The sequence below is a fragment of the Mastomys coucha genome, unplaced genomic scaffold (assembly GCF_008632895.1).
Source record: "Mastomys coucha isolate ucsf_1 unplaced genomic scaffold, UCSF_Mcou_1 pScaffold20, whole genome shotgun sequence".
NCBI classification, from domain to species: Eukaryota; Metazoa; Chordata; class Mammalia; order Rodentia; family Muridae; genus Mastomys; species Mastomys coucha.
In genome coordinates, this window is record NW_022196903.1 from 107,306,811 (window position 1) to 107,318,754 (window position 11,944).

An 11,944-nucleotide genomic window follows, 5' to 3' on the forward strand; every position below is an offset into this window, starting at 1 on the left:
TGTTCCTACACAAAATCAAGCCAGTCAACATTTCAGCATAGGATGGGAAGGTTCATGAGCTTCTACCCCTGGCTGAGGACCTGTGGGAGAGTAAGTATATTCTTGTAGAGGGAGACTCAGCTTTTGGTAGGTTGAATATGCTTCAGTGATTGGCCCCAAAGTTCATGGAAAGCACACTTGGAGCCAATGGGTTATTAAAAAATAAAGATGCCATGTGGCTGGGGAGATGGGAGAAAATATGGGAGGAGTTAGGGAAGCAAATTGGGAGGACTGTGAATGAGGACTCTGGGGAAGAAGCTGTGTCTGAAGAGACTGAGTCACTGAAACTATGGTACTGTTGAGAGACTGGAATACTGCGGATCCACCAGCTAATTCCCTTATCTTGGGCTAGTGCTAGCCCTCAAGAACAGTTTCTGCTTGCCCATCTCCGTGTCTGAACTAATGTTATGTGACTAATAGATAGAAAGCTTTAGAAATCTGTTAACTTAGCAGACACGAGCTTCTACCAACCCTCACACTGAGACGATGGCAGGTGAGATCTCAGGCCTTTGGAAAAGTTTCCCCCTTTCTAGCTTGCCGCAATGGTCTCCACAATGTGCCCACCATTTTAAACTTGCCTTGATTTATGACTTTCTTGACTATGTAAAACTATAAAACTTCACAAAACTGCTTCTGTGTTGGATCATGGAGTTTGAAGTATCCTCTGTCTGGGTTCCCAGTCCATGTCCCTCAAAATGACCTTGAGATAAGTTATGTCTTATTCCCTTTAAGACTGGAGATGTGGTTTTTACATAGACAATGTGATCAAACTGTACAGTGTTAAAGGCTCAAGGAATTAATAAAAGCATTTTCTTTAATTTGAAGTGGTGCCAGTGAGACAGTTCACTGAGTAAAGACACTTGCCACCAAGCCAGACAAGCTCACGCTTGTGTGGCAGCCAGAAGTCAACCTTGAGGGTCATTCCTTACCTTTTAAAGCATTAATTAAATTAAAAATGATTTAACTAAATTACTTTAAAAGTATTTAAATTAAAATTTAAAATTACTTAAATTAAAATTATTTAATTAAAAATTGCCTGTCTTCATGTATGAGTGGACATGGATGTGCCACAGTGTAGGTATGATAGTCAGAGGACAACGTCTAGTTGCTGGTCCTCTCTGCATGCACACAGGTAGGTACACACACGTGCACACTGTTTGGAAGACAGTGTCTGTGTAGCTCCAGCTAGCCCGTCCCCTGCAGAGCTGGATTCTAGGCCTGTGCTTCCACAGTACAGCTCAGGTTCCTGTATTTGAATGGAGAGAAATGTGGTGAGAGAGGCTGTCAGTATTGGAAACTGGAAAGTCTAAAGGGTCTGAGAAGGACATTTAGTTATCTCACTTTGTCTGCCAATAGCCAATGAGTCAAAAGCTCCCAAAGGAACCAGCTTGAAGTCCCCGCTGGAAGAAGTAGGCAGTTGGGCCCAGAACCCAGGAGGCTCTGTAGGCACATTTCTTCCTATCACTACCAGAGGAGCAACCTGGCCCATAGTAGACGCCCAGAAAAATCTCAGTCTGAGGGAAGATCGAGGATGGGCTGGGGTCTCCATTTTTCTACTCTGAATCTGGAGGCAAGGGCTTGATTTTAGAATAGTTGAATGATAGTTACTAGTGCTTTAGTGAAGTGTTTCTAAACGAGAAAAAAAAACTCTCTGTCTATCAAGAGATACATACATCACACACACACACACACACACACACACACACACACACACACACAAATTCATTATTGTTTTTACTTTCTCCAAAGGCACTGCTTCCCCCAGTGGCCATCTCTGTAACTGAACGCATAGACTGCCCTTGACAAAAGTACCTGGTAAGTTTATTAAGCATGAAGGCAATCTCGGGAGAATTCCTGCTTAGGCTGCATGGACACAGACCCTCAGTCATTTCTTCCACCATTGGAAGGGCTGCCTGAACCTGAGAGGGCTGGTTTTGCACCTACTGATCTGCATCTGTTTCATTTCTATCCCTTCCTTCCAGAATTCAGGATCCATGTTTCTGTGGCTGTTTTACCCCAGTATCCTGGCAACCTCCTTCAAGGTTCTGCTGTCTGACAAGAAAGGAAACTAGAGGAGTGGGGAGGGGGTGTCTGAAGCTGCTGAGGAGCAGAGTAGGCATAAGAGAGAGTATGAGAGAGGGTTGGAGGGAGGGGGAGAACAGGAGAAGCAGTGTAAGGAGAGGATGGGGAGGGGGAATGGTGGGGGAAAGAGCAGAGGAATAATGAAGAGGGAAGAAGAAAGGATATCGAGGTTAGATGAGATGGAAAAATGGCAGGTAGGAAAGTTATGGGCTATATCCCTTAGGTTAGGAGTCACCCATCAGATCCAACACTATGGTAGTGACCCAAGAGAAACAAAAGTCTAGAGTTAATATCCACATCTGCCCCACCCCAGCTGGAGGTGACTCACCTAGTGACCTGAGCAGCAAAGGCTGCCCTGGTTGTACCCTGGTGCAAGATCCAGGCAGGAGGATGCTCAGGGCATAGAGCATCATCCCTTAGGAGATGGCTTTAGCTTAGGGACTTAGGGCTTGATAATCCTTATGTTTGATTTTTAAATTGCTAGTCCCATATCTAGGTTCTGGAGAAATTCTTTGAGTTCTGAGTCAGATTCTATTTTTACTGTCCATAGCTTCCAGAAAGTTCTTGATCTGCGGTTTTTGGGAGAGCACAGTTATTTCCAAGGAAATATATCTTAACTGCAGGTCAGTCCCTGCAGTCTGAATCTAGTAGTGACCATGTGCATAGCAGCTTCCCCTGGCAGTTGGGAGATACTAGGCAAATTTTATTTCCAACATGATTTAACTCAAAGATGGGATTTTAGGCAAGAAATGAGGGAGGCAGGCACCCCAGCACACACCTCACCTTACATACACCCAGCAGCATCAACAGCATGCAGGCACATTAAGTTATAAACCGATACGTATATTTGTCATATTTCCCCTTAAAGTATTGAGGTATCTTTCTGGCCTTGCCTCATGTCCATGGCAAGGATGCTGACGGGCTAAAGCAAGCCTGGCCCAGGAAGCTCAGCACTGCAGATGCCTCATGCTGCCATCCTGAGTGGAGAATTTGGGTTCCACCCTTCTAAAACTGAAGCAAAATGAAATAGAAAACCTGAATAGTCCTATAGTTTTTTTAAAAAAAGTAAATTAAGTCCTGTATGTAGGAAAGGTGATTTACAGAAGAACCAAAACCAATACGCGAAAAGGACAGCTGAGCTCCCACGTTCCCTGCACCACCATTCACAGCACCCAAGAAAGGACTCAACTTTATCCTTACCAATGGATAAATTAACACACACACACACACACACACACACACACACACGTAATATTCAGCCACAAAAAAAGAAGGAAATGCAAGGAAATGCATCCTTCCTGAAAACATGGATGGCCTGGAGGACGTTATGCTAAGTGAAATCTATACACCCACTATTCTCATTTACATATGTATTTTCTCACAGAAATAGAGCTTAGTAGTAGTTTTGAACCTTCCTAATGCTGGCTCTCTTTAATAGTTCCTCAGGTGGTGGTGATCCTCAACCATAGAATTATCTTGTTGCTATCTCATAACTTTAATTTTGCTACTGTTATCAATCATAATGTAAATACCTGATAAGCAGGATATCTGATATAAGATCTTCCTGAAAGGGTCTTTTGACTAAAGGGGTCATGGTCCATAGGTGGAGAACCACTGACTGAGAGAGATGGTTAGCAGAAGTTGGAGAGAGGGTGGCCATAAGGAGGGAGGGAGTGGAGAATTGTAGGTCCAAGGATACAAAGTTTTAGACAGGCTGTGTCTGAGCATCTGCAGGACCACAACGTGAAAACACTCAGCAACCCCAGGTGTTGTTTAAAGCAACCGAGAGTTAATTTGAAGTATTGCATGCTGAAAAGGGCACTGGAGTCATTAGATACAAAGTAACTAACTAAACTAATTAAACAAACAAACTAACCCTTCTACTTATTGACTTAATCCTTCTACATTCCGTAAATCTAGCCAAACACCACACATTACTCTACCCATGCATACAGTTCTAATTCATTAATGATATTTGAAATGGGATGTTCACTGTTTGTGGTGAGAACAGTGGAGCCCCCAAAATGCAAACTGACAGGACTGATACAAGCAAAAAAAACATGGAAAACTAATGACATTCATGGAAACAGAAACAAAAACCCTGAAATGTTAGTAGACTGTAAAATGAGTAACTAAGGATTAATTTCATGTAACAACCCCCCAAAGCAACCAATACAATTGACTATGTTAACAGGAAAAAAAATCCTTCAAAACATGAATAGAGAAAAAGATTCAATACGACCAATACTTAGTCATAATTTTAACAATCAGCATAAAGATGAGAAGGCAGTCCCTGGGGCCGAGAGTGTGGTTCAGTTGGCAGGGTGCTTGCCTATGATGCACGAAGAAGTCCTGGGTTTTATTCCCAGCACTGCATAAAATCACACATGGTGATAGATACCTATGATCCCAGCACTGTGGAAGGTTATGGTGAGTTCAAGGCTCTCGTGGTTCACATAACAAGTTCCAGGCCAGTCAGAGTTACTTAGTAGGACCTTGTTTTAATCTCACCTCCCCCAAACCACCGAAAAACCAAAAATCATATAAGGAATTTCTTTATTCAGACAGTTGTCAAGTACTCATAACAAACAACACAATTCGTGGTAATCGACACTCCTTCCTCGTGGTGATACGACACTCCTTCCTTGTGGTCTAGGAACAAGATGAAGTGCCCACAACCTGGCTCCTTACCTAAGAGCCAAAGCAAATAATGAGAATAAATACCAGAGAGTCAAGTCACTCAGTATAGGATCAGCACCAACCTAAAGTCAACAAATGTAAATACATTTAAGTAATATAAACTAGGTCCTTGAATTACAATCAAACTAGATTAGAAGTTAATAAAAGTGAGATGTTTGGGGTCTCTCAAATACTAATTAGGAAATGAAAGAATGGTTCTATATCTAACCCGTGGATCAAAGGAAAGATTATAAAGGTAAAAAAAATATGAACTGAATGAAAATGAAAACACAGCATGTTAGAATTTATGATCATCAGTTGTGCCAAGCTTTACATGAGAACAAACACTGATAAAAGCTGACAATAGAAAAGAATAAAGCCCCAGGGAGATTTAAACACATTTGCTGTTCTTCCAGAGGATCAGAGTTCAGTTCCCAGCACCCACATCAGGTGGCTAACAAACCACCTGTGACTCCACCCTCAAAGGATCAGATCTGTCTTCTCTATGCCACAAGTACTTGTGCATATGAGGCATATGCACATAAGATTACACATATACACATACACAGTGATGGGACTCAGTGGGTAAAAGTGTTTGCCAATAATCCTCAGTTTGAGCCCCAGAACCCACATGGTAGGAGGAGAAAACCAATTCCCTTAAAGTTGTTCTCTGACTTACACACACACACTCACACACACACACACACACACACACACACACACACACACATACACACTTGGAGAAACTTCAAAGCCTAGAGTAAGAACAGAAAACTTAAACAAATAATAATAAATAGAAAAATAAGTAAGAAAAAATACAGGAAAAATGATGAAAACTTCATGCTGGATCTTTAACAATGACCAATAAATCAATATCTTCAAGTCAGACTAATTGGGAAAATAAAAAGAAGACATAGATTATCAACATGGATATGAGAATGGCTGGCAGAGGCTATATGCAGCCAAAGACCAACAAGGAATAATAAGACAATGAAAAATTCAACACAGGTGTAGTAGAAAAATATTCTTTGCAATACATAAATTACCAAAGATTAGACAACAATAAATACCTGCCTATAATATTCGTAAAGCAAATACATTGAATTTGTAATTCAAACCTTCCCCATGAAGAAGACTCTAAGCTCAAATGTGCGTACTGGAAAATCCAATATTAAGTTAAGAAAGATAATACCGATTTTATACAAAACTCGGAGAACTGAAGAAGAATGTATACCTCTTAGCCAATTCTACGAGACAAGCATTAACCTAAAAACAAAGCAAAGGTATTTTGAAAAGCAACAACAACAAAAGCATCTAGACCATGGTCATCCGTAAGAACTGATGTAAAAATACAACAGTTCAGTAACTCACAGCCGCCTCACATAGGAATATTGTGGCCAGGTAGAACCTGTTCCAGGAATGCAAGGTCGGTTCTACATCTTAAAAAACCACAACAACAAAAAACAAAAACAAAAACAAAAAAAACATTAATTTCAGTATATCTGTAAATCAAAAAGAGTAAACATGCATAATCCCATTAATACACACACTCAGGCTAAAAGACGTCTGCTAAATGGCATCTGCAGAAGCCATTGAGATCGTTTGTGGCAGAAACCCTAGGCAAGCCAGACGCAGAGGGGGTATTCTTGATTGGCTATAACAACTCCACAGCCATCATGGCAGTCACGGGAGGAGGGTGAAGTGCTTCCACCTAAGATAAAGCCAGGAAAAGAAAGAAAAGGCAGATGGCTTGAAAGAGAGCACAGGGTTCAAGAACTGACTTTAATGCAGGTAGCTTTAGTCTATACAGAAAACTCTTAAATAGCTGCAACCAGATGCACACACACACACACATACACACACACACAGAAGAACCAATAAATGAATTTAGAAAGTTTATAGGATACAAACTTAGCATATAATACTAGGGTCTGGAGAGATGGCTCAGAGATGCTCTTACAGAGGATTTGAATTTGAACCTGGTACCCACATCAGGAGGCTCCTAACCACTCGTAACTCCAACTGTAGGAGATCTGACACCTCTTTCTGGCCTCCGTAGGTGCCTGTACACCTACATACATATACTCACACATACACACATATCATAATTAAAAATAAAAAAGGGTTAATTAAAAATTAATTGTATTTTATATATCAGTAAAAAACAAATGCAACTTGGAAAAAATTAGTAACATCATCAAAAACTTAATGTGATATACTTGGGGGGAAAGGTTCTAAGAGATATCTGCATTACTTATATATATGTTTGTGTGTGTGTGTGTGTGTGTGTGTGTGTGTGATGTGTGTGTCTAAGTGTGTGTGTGTGTGTGTGTGTGTACTTGCATGCATACATATGGAGGCCAGAGGACAAGCTTGAGTGCTGTTTCTTCCAGAGAGGTCCACCCTGTCACAGGTCTCTTGCTGGCCTGGAGCTATGCTGCCATCTCCAAGGATAATATAGTAAAGACATGAGGGCACAGCCCCTAGAGGCAGGCTACTTTCAGTTCTATCTGACCTACTTGTTCCTGCATGCCTTCCTTAGCCTCTCTGGGCTTCCTGCTTCTCCTATGGAGTGTGAGGATAAAGCCACACCCATGCCACAAGGGTCTGGTAACTGGCATTGTGGAGCTGCTGAGGCAAACTCTGCTCCTCACCCATTTTGCTGCTCTCACCATGCCAAGCCAGCAATTGTACTAAGGATCTGCAAGAGCAGTTAGCTTAGCTGGGGTTCTTCTAGATCTTGCAGTGCACTGGAAAATGTCTGTGAAAGTCAATATCAAGAGTAACGTTCTTCTCTATATGAACAATAAGCAAAGATGAAAGGCAAGTGCATTGTGGGTAAAGGTATGTCCAAAGTGGGTATGGCCTCGTGGGGCAAGCAACTGACCCATAAGCAAGTGTCTGGGGCACAGAGCTACATGTGGGAGATAATTTGCATTCCACCAGAGCCCTACAGCACAGCAAAGGAAACCACCAGTGAATAGAAAACCAACCCGTGGAACAAGATAAATTACAAGCCCTGCATCCTGCATCTAATAACATGTTTCTGTTCTAGATATACAGAGGACTCAACAGGGCAAGGTAGTACAGGTCTGGAATTCCAAGAGTTGGAAAACAGATGCTAGCCCGGTCTATACAAGTTCCAGACCAGCCAGGGCTCTAGGGAGAGACCTTGTCTCAAAACAAAAGACCCTGTTTCAAAACTCTCCTACAACTTAGCCATCAAAACAGAACTAACCTAACCCAGCTTTTAAAAAAACAAAATAAGCAGAGGGACAGAATAGACATTTATCCAAAGAGACGAACAGACACAAGGGAGCTCACCATGACTAATCTTTGGAGAAACACAAAGCAAACCAATTAAGGAAATTGGTAACAAAGAGCGAGTGTGTTGGCAAAGATGTGGAAGCAGAGCCCTGAGCAGTGAGCATGGGGACAGGAACTGGATCACTGCTCTAGAGAACAGCACTAAAACTTCTCTAAAACTATAGCTACAACTACCACAGCATCCAGCAATCTTACTTTGGGTCAGAACTGAAAGCAGAATCTCCACCATTTATCTATGGGGCCCCAGCCTACCACAGTGTTGTTCATGACAGCTGAGATAAAGCAAATATCTATCAGTGAACTAATGTAAAATGTGGTATATTTATAAAATGGACTATCACTCAATGCTCATAAAATTATAGAAGTGCTGCTATTTGTGTCAACATGCATGAACCTGGAGAATATTATGTGAAATAGAATAGACCAGGCCCATGGGGGGAAATATGAAATGATATGTATGTTAGGAATCCAAAAGTAGTTAAACTCACGGAAGCAGATACAGCGGGCTGGGAGGAAGAAACAACAGGTAGTCAAGCTGGAACACAAAATGCACCTCACGTGAGTGAATGCCTGGTCCCAAGCTAGCAATGCTTTGGAAGACTGGAACCTTTGGGGCACAAGGAATCACTAGGGACACAGGTTATAGCCTGGCCCCACTTCTAATCCAAACTCTGTTTCCTTTTACTGTTAAGTGAGAAACTACCCAAACATTCTGTTACCATGGAATTGCTCAACCACTCCACCCCCATCACACCATCCCTGCCTTGCCATCCCCACTGTGCAGTCCCACAATGCTGTTCCCACCATGATATGTCCACCAGGATATCCCTGCCATGCCTTCCCTTCCATGACCCCCTCTTCAAGCCTTCCCTGCTGTGATGGACTCAGCTTACAGAACCATAACCAACATAAATCCTTCCTCCTTCACACTGCTCCTGCCAGGGATTTAGTCATAGTAGTGAGACAAGTGTTTGTCAAAGATGTAGTTTCAGTTCTACAAGATGAGGAAACCCCAGAGACACACAGCACAGAGCCTGCAGAGCATCGCTGCACTGCATACTGGAGCATGAGACTCAGAAACCTGCTAAGATGGTAAATGTTACATTGAGTGTTTTCAATCACCACGGACATCATCATCACCATTGTTATCATCACTATCATCACCACCATCGTTATCACCATCACCACCATCACCACCATCACCATCATTACCGTTTTCCCACGACCATCATTGTCACCATCATGATCACCATGACCACCATCACCACCACCACCATCATCATCACCATGACCACCATCACCACCACCACCATCATCATCACCATGACCATCATCAGGCAAACGGTGGCATGTTTGTGGTGAGGACTCACAGGTGTATACTTTTCTCTAAATTCATCAATACATAGAAGCATGTATTGATTGTCTGTCATAACCCAGTGAAGAGGCTTGAAAATCAAGTGGGAGAGATGTTTCCCAAAGGACAGGAAAGATGACAAACAGGAAAGGGACAGCACAGTCATCAGACCCCGTCACCCATGGCAGCCTACCGTGGAACCCAAAGCAATTCGTTTTTAGAAAAATCAATAAAGCAGTTACTTTCTCAATCAGAAGAAAGCCCCCAGGTCAGTAGAAGGTCTGGGATCTTTGGCCTCTCATCTGTCTCCCTGGATACACAGCCGCCCGGGGCGGGGGGTGGTGGAGCAGAAGTAGGGAGTTCTTCTGTTGGAGATGCTCAGCACTTAGCAGAGCCTGGGGGAGGGCATTTGGTAATGTTTGATTTTCTGAAGCACTAGCATATGCTTGAAATGCCTGGGCATCTCAAAATGCAGGTCCCGACACAGCAAGCTCAGGATGGGGCTCAAGATTCCGCATCTCTAACAAGCTCATTACTGCTGGCAGTGGTTCGAACCCCATTTCAGGTAAGTAACCTGTCTACTGAGTGTTTGTGGACACCTGTGCAAAGAGGTGCCACGAAGAGCCAAGAAGAGCTCTCAGCAGGAAAATGGAGGAGGGATGAAGGGGCCCAAGTCCCAGGGCCACCTAGGATCTGGTGAACGCTGAGAGGTTTCTGTCTCTTTCTGAGCTCTGACACTAGCTGCTAGGTCACAAGTTCTTTCCTGTGCTGCCTTCGTAGTGTGTGAGCTGCTGCAGCAAGAACAGCTGGAGGGACAGCACCAGAGGCCAGCCTGGGCATTACAGCCTTGGATAAGCTTGAGGACTTAAGACGTGAAAATGAAGAGAGATTTAAGGCCTAGGTTCAACATCTGCCACCCGAATGTTGACCTCAAATGTTATATTTAATTCTACTTGGCGAATTCTGTTGTGTACACACTGACAGCTTTCATTTCTCTAACATGGTGTCTTGGGGTCTCTACTGCTGTGAGCAAACACCATAACATCAGTGATTTAGGGAGGAAAGGGTTTGTTTCAGTTGCTGCTGGTCATCCAGGGAAGTCAGGGCAAGAACTCCAGCAGGGACAAGGAGGCCTGTAGCAGAGGTCATAGGGAAGGGATGCTTACCTGCTGATGCTTATGGCTTGCTCAGCTTGCCTTCTTACACCACACAGGACCACATGCTCAGCGATAACACCACCCACAGTGGGTGGGATCCTCCCACATCAATCATTAATCAAGAAAATGCAATCAAGAAAATGCCCTATAGACGCCTACAGGCCAACCGCAGGAGGCATTTTCTCAATTAAGATTCCCTCTTCCCAGATAGGTTTGTGTCAACTTGACAAAGAACAACCAGTACAGATGTCCATTTCCAACCAGCTGGATCCCCCATCTTCCCCACCCCCGATGCTGAGGATGAAGCCAAGGCCTTCTGCTCCCTCTGAACTATACCCAGCCGCCCCTTTCTCTCGTAAGGATTTCCGTGATTCCCACTTGCACCTGATTTTCTCCAAGGACAGGCTAACTAAAGACAAGCTCATGCTTGTATGTGTTTGTCACAAATAACAAAATGACAGCTTGGCATTTATTAGGCACCATCTGTGTACCACACTTTGCAAAGGCCCTTGTGTGGATTAAATTGCTGTTTTTCAAAACACAGGAAACAGCAGTCCAAGCATGCAGCACACAAACATGTGGCACCTCAACACAGTCAGCAGTAACACCTGCTGCCAGGGTGTTTTAGATGTTAGTGTGTGTGTGTGGTGTGTATGTGTATGTCTGTGTGTGTATGAAACTGGTACGGAGAATGACATGTGGTTTGAAGAAATGACTCACACAATAAAGTACTTGCATGTTTAGGCATGAAAACTCGTATTTGATCTTTAGAACCTATGTAAAAAGTCAAATGTGGAAGCAGATACTTTTAATGCCAGTGCTGGGAGAGGCTGAGACCGACAGTAGCCTAGTTTGTGAGCTCCAGGCCAGTGAGAGACCTGACTCACAAAACAAGGTAGATGGGTCCCTAAAGATGATATCTGGTTGACATTTGGTCTAACACACACACACACACACACACACACACACTCAGCATACCACATGGACATACACTCACACTGAACATATGTAATGAGCTCTCTTGGGCATAGTCTTATACTGTTGCATCATGTCAGCTCCTGACAGTTTTGGATTAGGGAATATTATGAGTTTTGAATTTTCAGTTCCTAGATGGCTAACTTGTGCTTCTACTAGGCATAGAGTGCTTTCTATCACAGCAAATAATGCTGGCACTTCATAATATAGATAACATCTCCTTTCAGAATACATAAAGAACTGGGCTTAGTGGTGTATATATATAATCCCAACACTTAGGAGGCAGATGAAAGAGAACATCCAGTTTGAGGCCAGCTGGGCTACATAGCAA